This window comes from Nycticebus coucang, chromosome 1, assembly GCF_027406575.1.
Source record: "Nycticebus coucang isolate mNycCou1 chromosome 1, mNycCou1.pri, whole genome shotgun sequence".
Lineage (NCBI taxonomy): Eukaryota > Metazoa > Chordata > Mammalia > Primates > Lorisidae > Nycticebus > Nycticebus coucang.
The window spans coordinates 152,218,359-152,240,030 of NC_069780.1; the positions used below are offsets into that span (position 1 = coordinate 152,218,359).

At 40.3% G+C, this 21,672-nt stretch overlaps 1 protein-coding gene across 6 annotated transcripts in view; it reads left to right on the plus strand.

The window, feature by feature from the left end:
• Positions 1 to 10,474: 10,474 nt before the first annotated feature.
• The window catches only part of SLC38A9 (solute carrier family 38 member 9), a 96,046-nt gene continuing 84,848 nt past the window's right edge, over positions 10,475 to 21,672 (plus strand). For 2 of the 6 annotated variants that reach the window (XM_053590477.1, XM_053590495.1), the window contains exon 1: positions 12,367 to 12,386. The gene's annotated coding sequence lies outside the window, so the exon portion shown is untranslated. The other 4 variants (XM_053590457.1, XM_053590486.1, XM_053590446.1 and 1 more) reach the window with 4 other exon arrangements.

Here is a 21,672-nt window from a genome sequence, read left to right on the forward strand (position 1 = left end):
GCAGGACTTAAGAACATAACGGTGACACAAAGAAGGGTTAGACGGCCCAAATCCTCCAACAAGCAACAACCAGTTTCACCAAAAAGCGCTTATATACAACGGTACTACAAGCATCTTTGTTCCGAGGAAAAGCAGTGCAAGGATTGGTAAGACGACTCCTTGGCCTCCTCTGCAGGCCTCACGCCCAGATTTGGGGCACCAAGGGAGTGTTAGGACTTTCAGGCAGAGGGCGGAAAGGCTCCAAAAAATGGCTTCGAGCCCCCGCCCACCCCATCTGCCCTTTGGCCCCAAGGACCGCCACCGGGAAGCCCAGACGGCCAGGACCAGGCAGAGGCCGGGGCTAACTAAAGAAAGGCCCACTCACCTCCCAGCTGGTTGCTCTCCCCGGGGCCTCGCAGGTGCCGACGCCGCTTAAACGGCTGCACGTGCAAGACGCCCACTGCGACTGCGTCTGGCACGCTGCTCCAACAACAAATGGCACCAGGCAACCAGCACCACCAGCCAATCAGCGCTCAGAAGGCCAGCGCGGTCCCTCCCCCCGCCACCCCGTCTCTGGAGCGCATTCCTTACTTGCTCGCGCTGGGGGCTGCTGTCGCCGGGTCTACTGGCCTTTTCACGGAGTGGCCCGTTGGGCCTTAGGGTATGAGGCTGGCTGTGGTCCTACTACCCCACTTGTATCCACATTTTGGGGTGGGATGCTCAATCTAGAGAGGCTCTAGATTTCCCCTGTGTTAGGGTTACAAGCCAAAGATGTCTGTCTCCCCTTTTCTAACAAAAAGTAAAAACCTAGAAGACAATGCCCTCCCTCAGATCCCTTTAGCATTCTCTCTCCTTTTATCTACCACAATTTCTGCCCCAGGCTGTATTTCTGAGAAGCCTGTCTGCACATCCGGGGATTCCAGGTGCCTCAAGGTGCAGCCCAGGCTGGTAGAAGTGGTGCATTCTCTTTCCCTTTTCCTCCTAGTAAAAAGGGCAGGTGAGACTCCGTTCAGCTGTACCCGAGGAAGCCTGTAAGAATTGGGAGTCCATTTCTTTAGAAAGAAAACAGCCTGTGATCCAATAAGGAAGGGGAAATTGTTGTTCAAATAGGTTGTCCATCAAGGTTTGACATTGTGGTCCATCTGTTTATATATGTTTGGTGCTGGCCAAAGTGGCACAGGGTCATTTCAGTACTTAATGCTGTCATCAGATTTTCTTCTTCCCCCCCTCCCTACCCCTGCAAAAAGCAGGTAAAAATCCCTTAGTATTTTCCTCATCCCTCCAAAAATCAGGGCAATGGGATGCTTAAAAAATGCAGTTCTCGGGCGGCGCCTGTGGCTCAGTCGGTAGGGCGCTGGCCCCATATACCGAGGGTGGCGGGTTCAAACCCGGCCCGGCCAAACTGCAACCAAAAAATAGCCGGGCGTTGTGGCGGCCGCCTGTAGTCCCAGCTACTCGGGAGGCTGAGGCAAGAGAATCGCTTAAGCCCAGGAGTTGGAGGTTGCTGTGAGCTGTGTGAGGCCACGGCACTCTACCGAGGGCCATAAAGTGAGACTCTGTCTCTACAAAAAAAAAAATAAAAAATGCAGTTCTCATTTTTGGTTTTATTTACATTATTTTTCCTTCTCTGAATCTTTGAAGAAATTCCAGAATATCTCACTCAGGAACACAAATCTGATCAACACAACCTAATACTTAGGCATAAAGGATAGGACACTTTATAGGCTCCAATTTGCTTCACACATTTTATCTTTAGAACCACCAGGAATGTCAGGATTTATCTAGCTCACACTAATTCTCAAGATGAATTGTTTTTAAAGGATTATATTTGACAAAGACAAAACTGTCACAACTCCATAAACAAAAATGTCTTTTTGCAGTTGTTTCAAGTTCCCATGCCAGTAAAATTTGCTGACCAGAACTTTGTAGGTTTCTATTTCACTGATCCCTCCCTTTTGAGTTGTCAGAAAGTTGACCCTCCTTGCGGTAGCGAGATAATCACTATGCCTTACACTACTCAATTGATCAGAGAAGTCAAGAGAAGCGGCATTCTACCTCAAATGTTGCCCAAGGACCCGCTGAGCAACTTACTTCACATCACCAAAATAAGCACAGAACCAAAAGATGACTGATATTAACCCCTAGCTCATTACCATACTAAAATATCCATCCTAGGAGGGGCTTATTTGCCATTTTTGATCATGTAATACATGTACAAGTGTGATTTCTCACTGCTCTTGGATGCCCTGTACTACACCTCAGACCTGTAATACGTTCACCTACTGGGTCCATAGTAGGATATAGGCTAAGACAAAAAGAATTGCAAAAATATAAACTATTTCTAGGCTGGGCAAAGTGGTTCATGCCTGTAATCCTAGCACTTTGGGAGGCCAAGGAAGGAGGACTTCTTGAGTGCAAGAATTCAAGACCAGCCTGAGTAAGTGAGATCCTCATCACCTCAAAAAACAAAAAAATTAACCAGGCATGGTGATGGTTGACTATAGTCCCAGGTACTTAAGAGACTGAGGCAGGGGGATAACTTGAGCCCAGGAGTTGGAGGTTGCAGTGAACTGTGATGATGCCACTGCACTTTAGCCTAGACAAAAAAGCAGACCATTTAAAAAAAAATTAAAATATAAACTCAGAGTTAATAACTCAGATATAATAAGTTCACATTCTTAAATTTGAACTGGAAATATCAGTATGAACTCACGATATATTAACTCCTAAAAAGAAATTCCTAGCTACTGAAAAACCCTAGAAACAATGACCAACATACTATCAATAAGCATTATAGCACACAGATTGCAGTCTCTAAATACCATTTCCTACTACAAGAAACCAGTATCCTCAGCAAAAAGCAAGAAAGTTTTCAAAACCTTCCACAGCACAAGAAATCAACTCAAATGGGCTCCCTTTGGCCAAAATCTGGGACAATTTGATCATCAAAGTAAACAATGATAGTAACAGATTAAAACTCACTGAATAAAATGAGAACCCATGACATACACTAATAAGAAAGGAGGTAAGCCTTTCTTATTTTTTTTTACAACAGAATGCTAACAGAATATAAAAGAACTACTAGAAAGGTTGTTTCACTTGTGAGACAGGATCTTGTCCTATCTCCTGAGCTAGAGTACAATAGTGTCATCATAGCTCACTGGCAATCTTCCTGCCTCAGTCTCCCAACTAGCTGGACGTATAGGCACATACCACCATGGTTGGCTAATTTGTCTGTTTTTTATAGAGACAAGGTCTCACTCTTGCACAGCCTGACCTCAAAATCATGGCCTCAAGTGATTCTCCCCCCCTCCACCTAGGATTATAGGCTGAGGGTTTTTTAAATTACCATTTTGCAACTATCATAGTAATATTTCATTCTAGCTTATTAAAACTAACAGCCAAAAGTTAAAGAAAAAATTACATTAATAATATTTTAAACTAACTCCCCACAAATTTCTTTTTAATTAAAAAGAAAAAAATAGTAACTATAGAATGGCCAAACCTGGCAGACACTATAACCAAATGATCAAAGTTTATTCTGGTGATCTATATAAAATTTGGTGGCTTAAAATAATTTATTATTATTCGTGGTTCTGTGGATTGAAGGGGATCAGTTGGGATCTCTCAGACAGTTACATTCAGATGTTGGCTCGGACTTGATTCATCCAAAAGTTCAATATCAATTTGTTTAAACATCTAAGATGGCTACTTTACTCAGACATCTGGTGGTTAGAATGGCTGAAACAGTTGGGTGCTGGCCAGACAGCTAGCCGGGCTTCCTCACCGGTTGGTGGTCTCAGTCACACTTCTCATGACTGTTGCCTACCCCTAGAGAGAACATTCCAACCAAACAAACATTCCAAGGACAGCAAAAGCTGAAAACTTCTTCGGATCTAGTGAAAGTAACACAGACTCAACGTCTGTCACATTCTATAGTTACAAGCCATAGGGCTAGTCTAGATTCGAGTATGGGACTACATAAGACCTTGAAAACTGGAGATATGATTCACTGAAGAACTTCAAGATGAGCTATTAATGATGACCAATGGGCATAACTTGACATCATGTGCCTCCTGGTGGGATATAGTGAGAAAGACATTACAATACTTGGGCTATTTATGCCAAAAATGCTAACCTTGAATCTAATTATTAGAATATTTCAGATGAATTCAGACTGAGGCACATTGTTCCAAATGGCCTGTACTCTTCAAAAATGTCAGTGTCATGAAAGAGAAAGAATAGCTAAGGAATCATTCTGGAGTAAGGGAGCCTAAGGAGACATGGAGACTAAATGCAATTTATGATTAATCCTGCACTGGATACTGTATGAGAAAACAATTACTCTGCAGGACACTGGTAGAACAATTGGCAAAATGTGACGAAGATCTCGTAAATGTATTATAACAAGATCTAATTTTCATAATTGTACTGTGAACATCCCTATTCTTAGGAAATATACATTGAAGAAACTGGAGGAAGAAAAATATTGTCTGCAGCTTAATCATAAGTGGTTTAGGAGAAAATGTGTGTGGAAGAGGGGAGGGAGAGAAAGAAAAAGGGAGCAATCATGACTCCATCAGGAGAAAAGGAAAAAGAGAATGGTAAAACAAATATGGCAAAAAATTAACAATGGGTAACTCTGGGGGAAGGATAAATGGGAATTCTTTAATACTAACTTTATAACTTTTTGTAATTTTGAAATTACTTCAAATTAAAGCAAATTTAAAGAAAATTCAAAGGATTGAAATACACCAAATATTTTATAATTCCATGGCTTTACATCATAATGATACCAAAACAAATGTCAAAAGCAAAAAACCTCTGTGGCCACCATTGCAGGATGCTAGAGAACCAACACATTTGGAAAACTGGCCAAAAGAAAGAGCAAGTGTATAGACTGCATTTCCTAAAAACACTTTATTTTAGGCAATCAAATTGTTGATGGCATCACAGCTCACAGCAACCTCCAACTCTTGGGCTCAAGTGATTCTCTTGCCTCAGCCTCCCAAGTAGCTGGGATTACAGGCACCCGCCACAATGCCTGGCTATTTTTTGGTTGTAGTTGTCATTGTTGTTTGGCAGGCCCAGGCTGGATTCAAACCTGCCAGCTCTGGTGTATATGGCTGGCACCTTAGCCGTTTGAGCTATAGGTGCTGAGCCTAGATCAAATTATATTCTTTTGAATCATATGTCTTCCAGCCCAGTTTTCAGTGGTCACTATCATCTCAAGCAATTGTTGGGCAAAATCCAACATGGAACAGGAAAGACAGTGGTGTCCCATCTGATTTCAAGGTTTGAGAGGTTATACGGTAACAGGTAAACACATCCCATTTGTAAGCAACTGTGGTTATTTAAGAATGAAATAGAAATATTCTTTCTTTCAATTTATGTGTATTTTTAATTTTTCAGAAAGAAACATTTCATAGGAACCTATGAACAGAAGCTGTGTCCTGGTAACAAGAGACATGAGATGGTGGATTCCATCATTATTATCCCCAGCCAGTAAGCTAGACAGCCCAGGCACAATAGGATTTGGAAAGCAACCTACAGTTACCCAAGGCTAGTTATCATGTCCTAACTGCCCATCAAAGTGGTTCCATGGTGATGTCTGAACCATGAGGAAAGCCTAAACCAGGCACTATAAAACAAGACTCCAAACCAGGGGCTCCTCCTGTTAAGACAGGGGTCCAGTCATGGTCTGTGCAAATGTATTTTGCTCTTGCTCTGTCAACCTGCATCTTGCTGTTGCTCTATAAACCTATCTTTCTCTCCCCCAATAAACTGTTTTGTACTTGCCTGGCTTTTTGGTGTTTCTGGTCATTCTTCGGTCAAGAGCACACCAAGAACCAAGAAACACAGACACAACTGCATGAACCATGACACAAGTAACTGGACCTAGGTCAAGACCCCTCTTTCAGTTTTGATAACAGTTCCAGAGTCAGTGCTAAAGGAAAAAGTATTCCCTGCTCATGAGTGTGGGTTAGAGATATTGGTGAAAGATTGGGGACAGAATATAGCTTAGGCTGACATTCCAGAGGGTTGGTTGACAAGTGCCTGGATTCCTCAGGACCACCCCACCCCGCACATGGTGACACATGCACACTGCACATAGTTCAGGGTTGTAAACAACCTTGTTCAGCAATAAGATTGCCCAGAGCTAACATTCCTGAGTTCATGGTCAATAGCATGGACTCCTGTGATACCGGCACACCCACCCCCCACACCCTGTGCTACACACAGCACCAACTGTGGCCTGAACAAAATGTTTAGCAATTATAAATTAAGATCTACTGGGCAAGTCAAAGTATAGAATGGGACCAATAGACTCAAGTTTACCTAACTTTACCCCCTAAGCCAGTGGTTCTCAACCTTCCTAATGCTGTATCCCTTTAATATAGTTCCTCATGTTGTGGTGAACCCCAACCATAAAATTATATTCATTGCTAGGCAAAATTAATTTTATGGTTGGGGTCACCACAACATGAACTGTATTAAAGGGTCGTGGCATTAGGAAAGTTGACAACCGCTGCCCTAAGCATTGTACCCATTTCTTTCATAACTTTTTGAATTTATGTTTATATGATGCTCTTAAGATGTTCTCTTTTGTTTTTTCTATTCTTTGTTCTTCACTGTTATGGTAAAAATGACACTTATCCTTATGTTGAGTAATGAGGTTAGAGTTTTTGTTTATAATTAACTTTTTATTCTGTGAATAAAAATGAGGAAAGCCTAAACTAGACACTATAAAACTATGTTAACACGTATGCATTTTTCATGCTCTATAAAAGATCCCTGAGGTTTTCTTTCGGGCAGTATTTCCTTGTTACTTTCTGAGCATGTGAAGTTGCTTGCGCCTCTGAGCTTCATCAGTTATTGCACTGCACATAACTGAGTGTGAGAATTTTCTTTCCATGCCGACCCCTCGCCAGCTTATGCACAGGTAGTAGAGGACTACACAGGAGTGCCTCCTCCTTCCACTCCCCCTGTAACATGATCCTATATAAACTATTTTATCAAGGAACTCTTCTGAGTACTGCTTTCTCCAGTAGAGTGTTTCTCCAGCAGCCCCCCAAACAGCATGAGTATGTCATTTTATGTCTTTTATTCATAAGGGTAGCTTCAGTTAACGTCCCATAGAAAGGCAATAAATGCTATTCAAGAGAAAACTTTCTAGTCCAAAATCCCAGTAGTTGCCACTGGGAGGAGTTCACAGGCTTTTGCAGTAAACTGCAGTAAATGCTCCACAAAGGACTCTCAAGTGGAGAATTTGTCCCCACAGCATCCCCGCCTCTCCTCTGTCCTCTGTGGGCTCTGACAATCTTACTGATTCTCATTTAGCATGTCCAATTAATACTACTCCAAGGTTAGATTTACATGCCTTCTGATTTACAATACTAGGTGGGAGAAATAATAAGATGCAATCTCCATTCCCATAAAACATTTAGGTAAAGGAAATACAAACACTTTACATAAAGCCTGGTTAAACATTCTAACTTTCATAATCCTATCAACATTTACATTTTTATGTTCTAGTCCCAGGACCTTCTTCACCTCTAGATCATCTAACCCTCTCTTGCAAGAAAGGATTTGGGTTCTTGGCAAGGGTCCGGAGCCCTTTTGTCAATCTTTCTGTTGAGTAACCCCCTTGACCAGGCGTCCTCAAACTGTGGCCCACTGGCCACATGAAGTGGTGTGAATTGTATTTGTTCCCGTTTTGTTTTTTACTTCAAAATAAGATATGTGCAGTGTACATAGGAATTTGTTCATAGTTGTTTTTTTTTTTTTTTAACTATAGTCTGGCCCTCCAACGGTCTGAGGGACAGTGAATTGGCCCCCTGTTTAAAAAGTTTGAGGATGCCTGCCCTTGACATTGCCCCTGGCAATTTTTGGTCAGCTTTCTCATTGTAATCTTTGCCTTCTGATTGTTTTAAAATTTCTTCATTCTGGGTAGATACTAAAAACTGGTTTGGGGTCCTTTAATATTGGGGGACCAGCAGGGTTTCCCTTTAATTTACTCAACTTTCTGTAACATTGGATTAAGAGCTTTGTTTTAATCCCATCGATTTGTGTTTTATACATTCCATTTTATAAAAGTCATCTAAAAATGTCCACCCTGCTGGGATGAATCCCATGACTTTTCCCCACTCCTTTCTAATTGCAGTTTACTCAAAAGGTAAACAAAAATATTTTATTGTCTCATTAATACTTAGAACATTCATTAATACATGAAATCTTATTTAAAAGAGAAAACCATAGGGCCAGTCGCAGTGGCTCCTGCCTGTAATTCTAGCACTTGCAATGCCTGAGCTCATGGGTTCAAGACCAGCATAAGCCAAAGCCCATTTCTAAAAATAGCCAGGCACTGTGGCAGGCGCCTATAGTCCCAGCTACCTGGGAGGCTGAGCAAGAGAACTGCTTGAGCCCAAGAGTTTGAGGTTACTGTGAGCTATGACACCATAGCACTCTACTGAGGGCGACAAAATGAAACTCTGTCTCAAAAAAAAAAAAAAAAAGACAGAAGGAAAACTGTATGTTACTTTTAGTGTATGATCAATACTAAAGCTAATTTTAATAAAATTCATAAACAGCTAGGTGCAGTGACTTGTGCCTGAATCCCAGCTAGTCAGGAAGCTGAGGTGGGAGGATCACTTGAGGCCACTTATACCCGAGGATCACACCAATCCCTTTCCCTCCTCCTATCCTCCTTCCAATTTTTTTTTTTTTTTTTTTGAGACAAGAGTCTCACTATGTCGCACTTGGTAGAGTGCTGTAGTGTCACTGCTCACAGCAACCTCAAACTCTCGGGCTCAAGCTATTCTCTTGCCTCAGCCTCCCAAGTATCTGGGACTACAGGCACCGCCACACTGCCCAGCCATTTTTTTTGTTGTAGTGTCGTTGTTTAGCAGGCCCCTGCCGGGTTTGAACCTGCCAGCCCCTGTGTATGTGTCCAGCACTCCAACCACTGAGCCACAGTCACCAAGTCGCCCCTCCCTCAATCTTGAATTGAATTGAGTTTTTCTCTCATTTGGGCATGTATTAGATCTGGTTTCATATTAGTTCTAGAGTTTCGAAAACAGGTGACTCTGACAATTTTGCCAGCTTATTTGTTACCTTTGCAGAGAGATGGAGTTTTTGAGTTCCCTATTGTGACATTTTTGCTATAATCATACTATACACTTTTGTGCCTCCTAGCCTCACTTAAAATTATTTTCTCAGCCTGGAAAGAAAAGAAAGAAGAAAATTTTGCTAACACCGAAGCTAGCAAAAAAAAATGTACTACTGACTTGAAGGCAGGACCAATGAGCAAATGCAAAACTTTTTGAGTAAGGACACCATCAATAACAAAACTTTTATCACCCCTTAAAGCAACATTCACTAAAACACTTGCCATGTACTTGTAAAGCCTTCTAAAACAGAGGTAGTGTTTGAGGGTAAAGTTTGAATTCCAGATCTGATGCCACTTAATAGTCATTTGGCTTAGTACAAGAGACTTTTCCAGGTTTTCTTAGTTTTCCTTAGTTGTAAAGGGTAAAGGGTAAAGACTTCCATTATTGTGGTAAAGACTTAAAAATATATTACATGTAAAATTCTTGGCACTCATTGTTAACTATTTAATTTGAATTTTTAAGTTCTAGTTCTTTATTGTATTGTTTTTCCTGGTTGCACGGTTAAAGAAAAAAAGCCACTGGCTTCATATGTAAAAGGTGCTTAGTGATTGCCATATAGTTTTCCGGGAATTACCTTGAGATGTTTTTCATTACAAATACATTACAAAATTTTGCTTGTATGTTTATTTGCGGTGGCTTTGTGAACAATTGCTGGGGAGGGTCCAACCCTTCTAAAGCCTCTCTTTAGTCTAAAGACTCATTTTCCAAGACACAAAAAAACAAATCCACATGAGTAGACTAGGGAGGAAGCATGCCAACCTAACAATTTTGTTTGTTTTTTCAAATCAGCTTCCCTTGCTGACCACAGGATCCAAGCACGGGACCACAGTACAGAATATGAGCCGTGAAAGCCTAAGGCAGTGGCTCTCAACTTTCCTAATGCCGTGACCCTTTAATACAGTTCGTCATGTTGTGGTGAACCCCAACCATAAAATTATCTTCTTGTTACTTCAGGAACTGTATTAAAGAGTCGGCAGCGTTAGGAAGGTTGAGAACCACTGGTCTAAGGAGTCAGCCCTATTTGGAGATGGCGCACCAGCGTTTTCTCACGTGGCCTCTGAGAAAGCCTTCCTCCTCCTAGATCCCTAGGGACCTCAAGTGGCGAAAGGAGGTTGGAACCAGATCACGTTTGGACCACACTTGCCCCTGCGCTGGGGACCGGCAGCACGCCGCCCGAAGCCGGAGGGCTGGGCTCTGCGGGGAGGAGCGTGTCGGCAGCCGCAGAGCTTCCTGGGAGTTGTAGTCCGCGGTGGTGGCAGGCTTGACAGCGGCCGCCGGCTTGGCTCGCTCAGAACTTCAACCCCCGCCGGTCCCCGCGGCGAGGCCGTTTCGCTTCCTGTTTGGTGGACAAGGAACCCCGCGGTCACAAATCGCTAGGGTTTGGGAAAGGGTCTTTGTCTTCCCGCACAGTTCTCTGTGATTTAGGGCCTGGCCTACCCAAGTAGAGCACGTTCCCACGTTGAGCAAACTCACCCCTTGGGGAGGTGGGAAGGGAACTGAGGGGAGGAGGCTCGAAGGGCTGAGCAAGCGGCAAAGCCAGCTGTCAACCTGCGGTAGTTCTTTGGCGCAACGCGTCGGAACAGTGACTTCTCGGGGGAGCGGTAAGGCCAAAGCCGTGGGCTGCAGAGACTGCCCCGGAGGGGCGGCGCGCGCTTCTCTCAGGGCTCGAGTGCAAGAAAGCCTGGGAGTCCCGCGGGGGCTGAGGATCGCCGAGAGGCTGCGGGCGTCGGTCAGAGCCTTAGGGAAAAGGCAGGGTTAGGATAGATGAATATCCTGAACCCCAGGTGAGAGAAGGAGGGAGAGGAGAATTGGGGGGATTTTAAGAATGGAAAGACTGTCTATCCCAAGAAGGAAAGAACTGGAGAGGGGAGATGCGGAAGGAAGCCCCTTTGAGCTAGCGCCACGGGTGCGGTGAGGACCATGACTGGTAAGCCCTCGCCAAGCTTTTCACACGAGTCATTTGGGAGCCTCAGTATCTTTTTTTTTTTTTTTTTTTTTTGGCCTGGGCCGCGTTTGAACCCACCACCTCCAGCATTTGGGCCGGCACTCTACTTCTTGAGCCACAGGCGCCGCTGGTTCTTGAGTATCTTGATAAGCGGGGTCTTGACATCTTGAAACTCTAGAGCTGAAAAGGGAGTTAGAGAGCAGCTAGTGATGTGCATTCTCCTCACTTCCTACAAGGTAAGGAAACTGAGGTCCACCGAGTTGGAGAAACCCACTCGGCAGCAGACAGCAATTTAGTGACAAACTTGATTAAAACCTAATTGTCATGACTCCCAGACAGAACCTTATCTATTGCTGACATCAGATCAGCAAACCACCCTTTCTTTTTTTCCTTCAGACAAGATAAAGATTTGATATGTTCAGGATAATAGGCAGTCGCTAAAGTTTTTTTAAAGTTTTCAATAGGTCAAAATAACACTTGTTCTAACATGAAGAAAACTCTCTGCCTCATGAACTACAAACTTCATATTGACATAACAGATTAGTAGTAAAGATGTCACCTGTAGTTCCTTTTGCTTCTAAAATAATAAAATTAATCTTTCTTTCTCCAACCTATGTCCACTAGAGCTCTGGGAACAGTTAGCCTTAGATTTCTTTTCACAATCTTAAATGCTGTATTTTTCAGTTATATACATAAAAATAATAAGCTTTTAGTTGTGTTATTATAATACCGTAAATATTTACAATAGAGAATGAACTCAGCATAGGAGGATGGAATACCAATCCGAATTACAGGCTAAAATAATGCTGTATAGTACTTTTTCAAAAGGATATTTGGATAAAAGTTTTTTTTAAAAAGTCTTTAAAATCGGGTGGCGCCTGTGGCTCAAGGAGTCGGGTAATGGCCCCATATACCGGAGGTGGCGGGTTCGAACCTGGCTCCCGCCAAAAACTGCAAAAAAACAAAAAACAACAACAAAAACCTCTTTAAGAGGTTAACAATTTCTATCAGGACTACTTTTTATTATTATTATTATTATTGGGGATTCATTGAGAGTACAAGATGTGTCACACAGTAGACCCCACCCTCCCTCCCTCCTCCTCTTTCTGCTCTCCCCTCCCCCCCATGTCATTAATTGTCATTAATTGTCCTCTAATGACAAGATTGAATGCATAGGATTCATGCTTCTCCATTCTTGTGATGCTTTACTAAGAATGATGTGTTCCACTTCCATCCAGGTTAATACAAAGGCTGTAAAGTCTCCATTTTAAATGGCTGAATAGTATTCCATGGTATGTAATTCAGGGGTCCTCAAACTACGGCGGTATGATTGTATTTGTTGCCGTTTTGTTTTTTTACTTCAAAATAAGATATGTGCAGTGTGCATAGGAATTTGTTCATAGGTTTTTTTTTTTTTTTAAACCATAGTCCAGCTCTCCAATGGTCTGAGGGACAGTGAACTGGCCCCCTGTTTAAAAAGTTTGAGGACCCCTGTACCACAGCTTGTTAATCCATTCCTGAGTTGCGGGCCATTTAGGCTGTTTCCACCTTTTGGTGATCGTAAATTGAGCTGCAATGAACAGTCTAGTGCAAGTGTCCTTACGATAAAAGGTATTTTTTCTTTCTGGATAGATGCCCAATAGTGGGTTTGCAGGATCAAATGGGAGGTCTAGTTTGAGTTCTTTGAGGTTTTTCCATACTTCCTTCGAAAAAGGTTGTTTTACTTTATAGTCCCACCAGCAAGGTAAAAGTGTTCCTTTCTCTCCACATCCACACCAGCATGTGTTGTTTTGGGATTTTGTGATGTGGGCCATTCTCACTGGGGTTAGATGATATCTCAGGGTAGTTTTGATTTGCATTTCTCTAATAATTAGGGATGATGAGCATTTTTTCATATGTTTGGTAGCCATTCGTGTCTTGAGAGAAGGTTCTGTTCATCTCTTCCCCATTGATATATGGGATTATTGGCTTTTTTCATGTAGATTAATTTGAGTTCTCTATAGATTCTGGTTATCAAGTTTTTGTCTGATTCAAAATATGCAAATATCCTTTCCCATTGTGTAGGTTGTGTATTTGCTTTGGTTGTGTACAGAAACTTTTCAGTTTAATTAAGTCCCATTTGTTTATTTTGGTTGTTATTGCAATTGCCATGGCAGTCTTCTTTATTTTTTTTTTTTGGTTTTTGGTCAGGGCTAGATTTGAACCCGCCACCTCTGGCACATGGGACCGGCGCCCCATTCCTTGAGCCACAGGCACCGCCCGGCAGTCTTCTTTATAAAGTCTTTCCCCAGGCCCATATCTTCCAGTGTTTTTCCTATTCTTTCTTTGAGGATTTTTATCATTTCATGCCTTAAATTTAAGTCCTTTATCCATCTTGAATCAATTTTTTTTTTTTTTTGCAGTTTCTGGCCGGGACTGGGTTTGAACCCACCACCTCCGGCATATGGGGCTGGTGCCCTACTCCTTTGAGCCACAGGTGCCGCCCATCTTGAATCAATTTTTTGTGAATGGAGAGAGGTGTGGGTCCAGTTTCAGTTTTTTGCACGTGGATATTCGGTTCTCCCAGCACCATTTATTAAATAGGGAGTCTTTCCCCCAAGGTATGTTCTTGTTTGGTTTATCAAAGATTAGGTAGTTATAAGTTGTTAGTTTCATTTCCTCGTTTTCTATTCGATTCCAAGTGTCTATGTCTCTTATTTTTGTGCCAGTACCATGCTGTCTTGACCACTATGGTCTTGTAGTACAGCCTAAAATCTGGTATGCTGATGCCCCCGGCTTTGTTTTTATTACTAAGAACTATCTTAGCTATACGGTGTTTTTTCTAGTTCCATACAAATACAGAATCTTTTTTTCCCAAGTCTTGAAAGTATGACGTTGATATTTTAATAGGGATGGGTTGAATCGGTATATTGCTTTGGGAAGTATAGACATTTTAACAATGTTGGTTCTTCCCAGCCAGGAGCATGGTATGTTCTTCCATTTGTTAATGTCCTGTACTATTTCCTTTCTTAGGGTTTCATAATTTTCTTTATAGAGGTCCTTCACCTCTTTTGTTAGGTATATTCCTAGGTATTTCATTTTCTTTTTTTTTTTTTTTGTAGAGACAGAGTCTCACTTTACGGCCCTCGGTAGAGTGCCGTGGCCTCACACAGCTCACAGCAACCTCTAACTCCTGGGCCTAAGCGATTCTCCTGCCTCAGCCTCCCGAGTAGCTGGGACCACAGGCGCCCGCCACAACGCCCGGCTATTTTTTGGTTGCAGTTTGGCCAGGGCCCGGTTTGAACCTGCCACTCTCTGTATATGGGGCCGGCACCCTACCGACTGAGCCACAGGCGCCACCCAGGTATTTCATTTTCTTTGAAACTATGGTAAAGGAGGTTATGTCCTTAATTAGCTTCTCATCTTGGCTGCTGTTGGTGTATACAAAGACTACTGATTGTAGACATTGATTTTATATCCTGAGACATTACTGTATTTTTGATGACTTCCAAGAGTCTTGTAGGACTACATTTTTTTTTTTATTTTCTCTATACAGTAACAATGTTTAAGATAAGGACTAGAAACAAAAACCTTGTAAAGAATGAACAAAGATAAATACATTCAGAAAAGAAATCAGATGATTGCTGCAACAAAATATTGAGCAATAATAATGATGCAAAAAAAGTAACATTCACATTGTCAGATAAAGTATGTCTACCATAAAATGCTTTGACTCTGAGGTTAGTTTGGAGTCATCAGTTAACTTCTTCTTCTTATCTTTTTTCCAAAGTCTCAAAAAATAGACAACTAATATTATAAATAAACATAAAAGATAATTTATCATGCCAAATCTTACAGACAATAGGAAAAGAAGAAATACTTCAAAATCACTCTACTTCATCTGGATATACCTGATATTAAAATTGGAAAAAATATATTATTATAAAGGGAAATTACAAACATATTTCACTTATAAATGAGGATGCAATATCCTAAACAACATATTAACAAGTTGAATTAAAAATTAATGTTCAAGTAATGTACTTTGGTCAAAATTAATCCAATTTATGTGAGAATTAGTCACTATTTTCTTTTCCTTTCCCTCACCCCCTCCCTCTTTCTCTCTCTGTCTGCTCTCTCTTCCCCCGTACCCCCACCGTGTCATTAATTGTCATTTTAATGGACTACATTTTATAACACATTTACACTTCAGTCCTCTAGTTCTTTCTTTCTTCCTGCCTAAACATTACTTGAGCATCTAGTGTTACTGATGTAGAAGGAGAGGTTCTTTGGTGCTATAGCATAGCTTTGACTGGTAACTTATCAGACCACACTGTCCTCTAGCACTGTGAAGCATTTATTGATCGGGTTGGAAGTATGTTCCAACTGCCACATCAGAATTGGAGCATAATGAGATCTGACAATAAAGTTTGCGAACTTGCCAATGTATGCTTACATTGTTGGCGGCACTGTACAAACCACTCATAACCTTGGTATGACCCAGCTGGGTTTGTGTTGTGTGTGGCTGTGTCTTGCCAAGTGGCGTTCATTATTATTGCATGTTTTTATGTGTCATTACAAGAATATCAGAGCTTAGAGTAATGAACAAACATTTAATTTTTTGTTAAAGTTAACAAGAGTGGAAGTGAGATCAGGGACATGGTAGTCCAAGTTTATGGGGATAATGCCACTGTATAAACAGATTAAATTTTTTCTGAGGGGGGAGAAAGTGTCACCGATGAAGAGAGGTTAAGATAGCCAGTCACAAGCAGAACTGACGAAAACATTGCAAAAATTTGTCCAGTTGTGCATCAAAATCATCAGCTGACTGTGAGAAGCATAGCAGACCAAGTAAACATTGATAGAGAAACAGGAAAATCTTAACTGAAAATCTTGGTGTGAAAAAGGTGTGTGCAAAAATGGTCCTGAAGGAGCTCATCAATGAAGTTTGCCAATTTTTGGAGAGGCAGGACAATGTTTTGGGCCATGTTATCACTGGTTATAAAACATGGTATACCAATATGACCCTGAAACAAAACATTCCAGTGCATAGTGGAAGTCAGACAATTCTCCATGATCAAAAGTGTTCTCTCAGTCCAAATCAAGAGTCAAAACAACGTTGCTGACTTTCTTTGATGTCAGCGGGATTGTTCGTTATGATTTGTACCAACTGGACAAACAGTTAACCAAGGTTATTATTTGGAATGACCTAACTTTTCACCAACAACTCATGGCTCTTGCATCGCGACAATGCACCAACTCACACAGCACTGTCTGTGAAGGAGTTTTTAGCCAGTAAACAGATAACTGTATTGGAACACCTCCTTCCTCACCTGATCTGGCCCCCAATGACTTTTTTTCTTACCTGTAGATAAAGAAAATATTGAAGACATTTTGATGGCTTTCAGGACATCACAGCTTTGATGGCTATTCCAGGAAAAGAGTTCCAAAATTGCTTTGAGGAATGGACTAGGCCCTAGCATTGGCACATAGCTTCCCAAAGGTGACTACAGTGATATTCAGCAATGAGGTTTAAAGCACTTTTTCTAGGGTGAGTTCACAAACTTAATTGTCAAATCTCATATAGCTCTTATTGGTTCCTAAGGAAAGGATTTAGATAAGTTTGTTACTGGACTTCATAACAATTACAGACTTATATACAAGAAAATACATAAACATAGCATAACGGCTTCCACCAAGGTACCTTTCCTATGGTGTGTTCTGTTTGCTTTTATCTTGACATTCTATAGAGGTAGATAAACTATGACAAAATTTAGCCTACTGATAGATATATTTTCTTCTTATAAAGTTTTATTAGAACACAGCCATGCACATTCATTTACATATTGCTTTTCATGCTTAAAGGTAGAGTTGAGTAGTTGCAAAGAGCATATAGCTTGGAAAAGCTTAAAATATGTACTGTCTGGCCCTAAGAGAAAAAAAATGTGTCAACCCCTCGCCTAAGTAAACTGAACATAAATACAGTACTTGGAACCCTAGAACATGCAAAAGTATTAGGTAATACTAATTTTTAGCATCTGAGAAAGAACATGTAAATGCTTGTATGTAGGTCCATAGTCCCATATGTTTGGGTACAAGCTAGCGTATTCTATTATAGATTTTAGCATCTTCACATAGATATTATAGATATTGCTTTTGCAAAGAATCTGAAGTTTCTAAGCCTGTTGTGGAAAGGGCTGATATTCTTTGAGACATACTGATAATCACAGTCAATACCTTTTTAAAATAATATCGCACTGTCTTTCTTTGGTTGTTCTCTATGTACTTTTTATGAAGAGGGGTGCACCAACATTTTAAATAGAACTTGAAAGTACCAAGCAAGTCAGTGAAGCTTTTGATTCTCTACTCGGACCTTTCTCAGTCTGTTCATGCTGCTATAACAAAACACCTGAAACTGGGTAATTTATAAACAACAGAAATTTAGTTCTTATGGTTTTGGAGGCTGGAAAGATCAAGGCAACAGCATGTTTGGTGAGGGCTTGGTTTCTGCTTATAAGATGGCCCCCTGTAGCTATGTCCACACGTCGTAGGAGGGACAGAAAGGCCAAGAGCAGCCTAGCCAGTTTCCTTCAACCCAAGCAGAAGATTGCTAATCCCATTTGTGAGGACTCTGCTCTCATGACTTAATTATCTCCATAGGCTTTACCTCTTATACTATAACATTGACGATTAATATGAATATGAATTTCTTTTTTTTGAGACAGAGTCTCACTCTGTTGGCTAGAGTATAGTGTCATCATCATAGCTTACTACAACCTTGAACCTGTGGGTTCAAGTAATCCTTCTGCCTCAGCCTCTCAAGGACTACGGGTATACACCACCATGATTAGCTAATTTTTCTACATTGCTCAGGCTGTCAACATGAATTTTGGAGGGAACACAAATACTCATATCATAGCAAGACCCCATATTAAAACCAGTCTTAAAGTAAACAATTAGGGACTCATTATTAAATGACTGAGATTTGACTTAGTAGTCTTGCATCTGGGACTTTTTTTTAAACTCAAAGATTGAGTGAAATACTAGAAGTGAAATATCTGTTTACATCATGTTACATATTTAGCTCCCACCAAATTATATTTGTGTTATGTCTATGACAATGCTGTTGGAGTATTTAGCATTTTAATAAATTATTGATAGACTATTCTGTGTTAATCTATATAATATTGGCTGTGGCACTCTGATTTACCTCTCAACCTAATTCATCAAACTTCAGAATATCTTATCGTTCTTACTCTGGAAGACATTAAAGAAGGCATTACATTTCTTTTGAAACAACATTCATGAGGAATTTGAAGATCAGGTGAATTGAGACAACTGAAAATTACCAATTTCATTATAGTTCTTCATATTTTCTTGAATAACATTAAATTTTTGATTAAAAGGAAACAGGGACTTCGGGCTCCTCATTTATGATATGTTATTAAATCACTGTGCTACTATCAGTTTTCTGCTTGTTTGGAATAAATAGCTAATTTCACTATGCCACAAAATTTCAGATTTGCTCAGAACAAACCCACATATCTGACTAAAATGGAACCTTTCATTCCTGAATTCACATTTCCCTCTAACCTTGATTACCACTTTTTGATAAGATTGATTGAGATCCAAGTATCTGTCTAGATTTCTCCCCATTCCTGGCTTCCTCACATTCAATCCTTAGTTAAATTATTAATCTCTAGAAGTTGATAGGATCCTCTTTCTTTAAACCACATTCTCAGTTTTGGTTAGGAACCAATACTGCGGAGTGTAATGGTTTACAAAGTAAATCAAGAAGTGTCGCCATGTATTTATGCCACTGTTTAAGCACATATCTTTTTGCTACTCTGGGCTATTGTCCTTTCATCTATTTCATTACCACTGGCGGGAAAGGTTGTTGCTGGCTAACAAAATATCTAGCCTTAAGACATAATATGCAGCAAGAGAAACAAATTCATCTAACCTAGTTTGCTTCAAGAATAACAAATTCATTTTGTTTAATTTTTAATCTGGTTACCTAGGCATGCATTTTTACTCATTCTAGTCCCAGCCATTTGCTATTCTAGGTATTATTGATCTTTTACTTACAAATCTAGAAAGGAGATTTGATTTTCAGGTGTTTTTTTGTCTTCAAAGTAGGCTAATTCCTTCTTTAAGGCCCATACAAGAGTATAGTGGAAACAGCATCTGGGATCATAATGACCTGGTTTCAATCCCAGATATGACTTTAGTAGCTAAATGATTTAGGACAAACTATTTCTCTGAGCTCCAATTTTTTTCTTTTTTTGAGATAGAGTCTCATTATGTCACCCTGGGTGGAGTGCTGTGATGTCACAGCTCACAGCAACCTCAAACTTTCGGGCCTCCCAAGTGTCAGGGACTACACGCACCTGCCACAACACCCAGGTATTTTTGGTTGCAGTTATTATTGTTGTCCACCTGACCCAGGCTGGGTTCGAACCCGCCACCCTCCGTGTATGTGGCTGGTAACCACTGTGCTGCAGGCACCATACCTGAGCTCTAACTTTTTTTATTATGAAAGTACTACCCATTTCCTGAATTTGAAGGATTTGTCAGAATTAATATGTAAGACATTAGGGCAATAGTAGGCATTTAATAAATGTTAGTTCCACCTCCCACCTTTCTTTTTTTTTTTTTTTTTTTTTTTGAGGTGGAGTCTTACTATGTCGCCCTTGGTAAAGTGCTGCGGTGTCACAGCTCACAGCAATCTGTAACGCCTGGGCTTCAGCGATTCTCTTGCCTCAGCCTTCCAAGTAGCTGGGACTACAGGCACCTGCCACAATGCCCAGCTATTTTTTTTTGTTGTTTGTTTTTGTTTCTGTTGCAGTTGTCATTGTTGTTTAGCAGGCCAGGCTCAAATCCACCAGCTTCATTGTATGTGGCCAGCACCCTGCTCACTGAGCCACGGGTGCCAAGCCCACCTCCAACCTTTCTATTAACTTGTCTTTTTTTGAGATTTCCTCCAAAATGACACCCAGTTTTCTTTAGAAACAAATTTTTTTCCTTTAGCACTATTTTATTTGTGATGGTTCAGTAATTCTACATATGTCAACCTTTTTATTTTTCAGACCTCACTGAATTTACTTGCTTTACACTAAATGTGTGTAATGTCAGCTGATTTTATTCTGACCGAATTAAACTAATATATAATTTTTCTAGTTACTTTTAAAGAGCTAGATTCATAATAAAAGTGATAACTATATTTATTGAGTACTCACTGTGTGCCAGACACATTGTGTGTATTGTTTCATTTAAATCTCAAACTCTGTAAGATTTGGATTTTTATTATTTCCCAGATTGGTGAGTCTTAGAGAATTTAAATAAGTTGCCCAAAGTCACATAGTGAATGGAAGAGCCAAGATTCAAATCCAGGCAGTCTTACATGTAAGACTCTGCTTAATAGAGACCACCAGACTCTGCTTAATAGAACTGAGACAGGCCATATCCCAAGTTACACAAGGCGTATAATTCAGACAAATGATGCCTTGGCAATTCTTTCTCAAGGTGTTCTGTTTTGTTTTGTTTGTTTTCGAGACAATCTTACTCAGTCTCCCTGGGTAGAGTGCTATGGTGTAATAGCTCACAGTAACCTCAAACTCTTGGGTTCAAGTAATCCTCTTTGTCTCAGCCTCCCAAGTTGGTGGGACTACAGGTGCCCACCACAACACCTGGCTAGTTTTTCTATTTTTAGTAGAGATGGGGGTCTCACTTTGCTGAGCTCAGGCGATCCACCCACCTCAATCTCCCAGAGTGTTAGAATTATAGGCATGGCATGAGCCACTGCGCCTGGCCTCTAAAGGTATTTTTATCAGTTGTTGTAGACTTGGGAATGATAGGGTTCTGCCCACTGATCACTATTAAAATTTTTGTCTAGCATTTAACGACTCTATAGATTGCTTTTCCTCCACGTAGTATAAAAGTTTCCTTAAGTTCAGAAATAATAATACGAAACTCTTATAAAGAGTTTATTAGTGTTTGACATGGTTCTAAATGGGTCTACATATGAGCTTATAGATTTTTTTAAAAGTATGTGTTTTAGATTTTCCGTGTAAGTTTTTCCCAAATTCTTATTCTTTTTGGATATTAGCTTCCCTCTAGTCATCTTTTCAGTTTACAAAATATTTAATTTTTTAAATTGAGAGACTGCTATGAAATTCTATAAAGCTATAACAAAATTTTAAATGTAACTTGTCTACAATATATTTATTTTCTAAGCTTTTAATTCCCATGCTACACCTGGCTTATTTATAAATGTATCTTTCATTAGTATGTCATATAAAATGTTTTCCCCCATTACATTCAGGGAACCATTTTTTCAAGTTAGTCAAATTGTAACTTAGTTGTAAACTATGCCAATTTAATAGAAGTGTTATTCCTAATTTCATAGATTAGTAGATTAAAGTAATTTTGAAAAATTCTGCCTTTTAGTTTTGAAACTTAAGATCAGATAAGTCAATTGAATTGTTAATCACTTTTATTATATAGGAAGGAACTGAAAGATCAACCTTATGGTTTTTACTTTTCAACTGTTTTAATGAAATTAATTAAATTTATCTTAATTGCTCCCATCTCATGGGA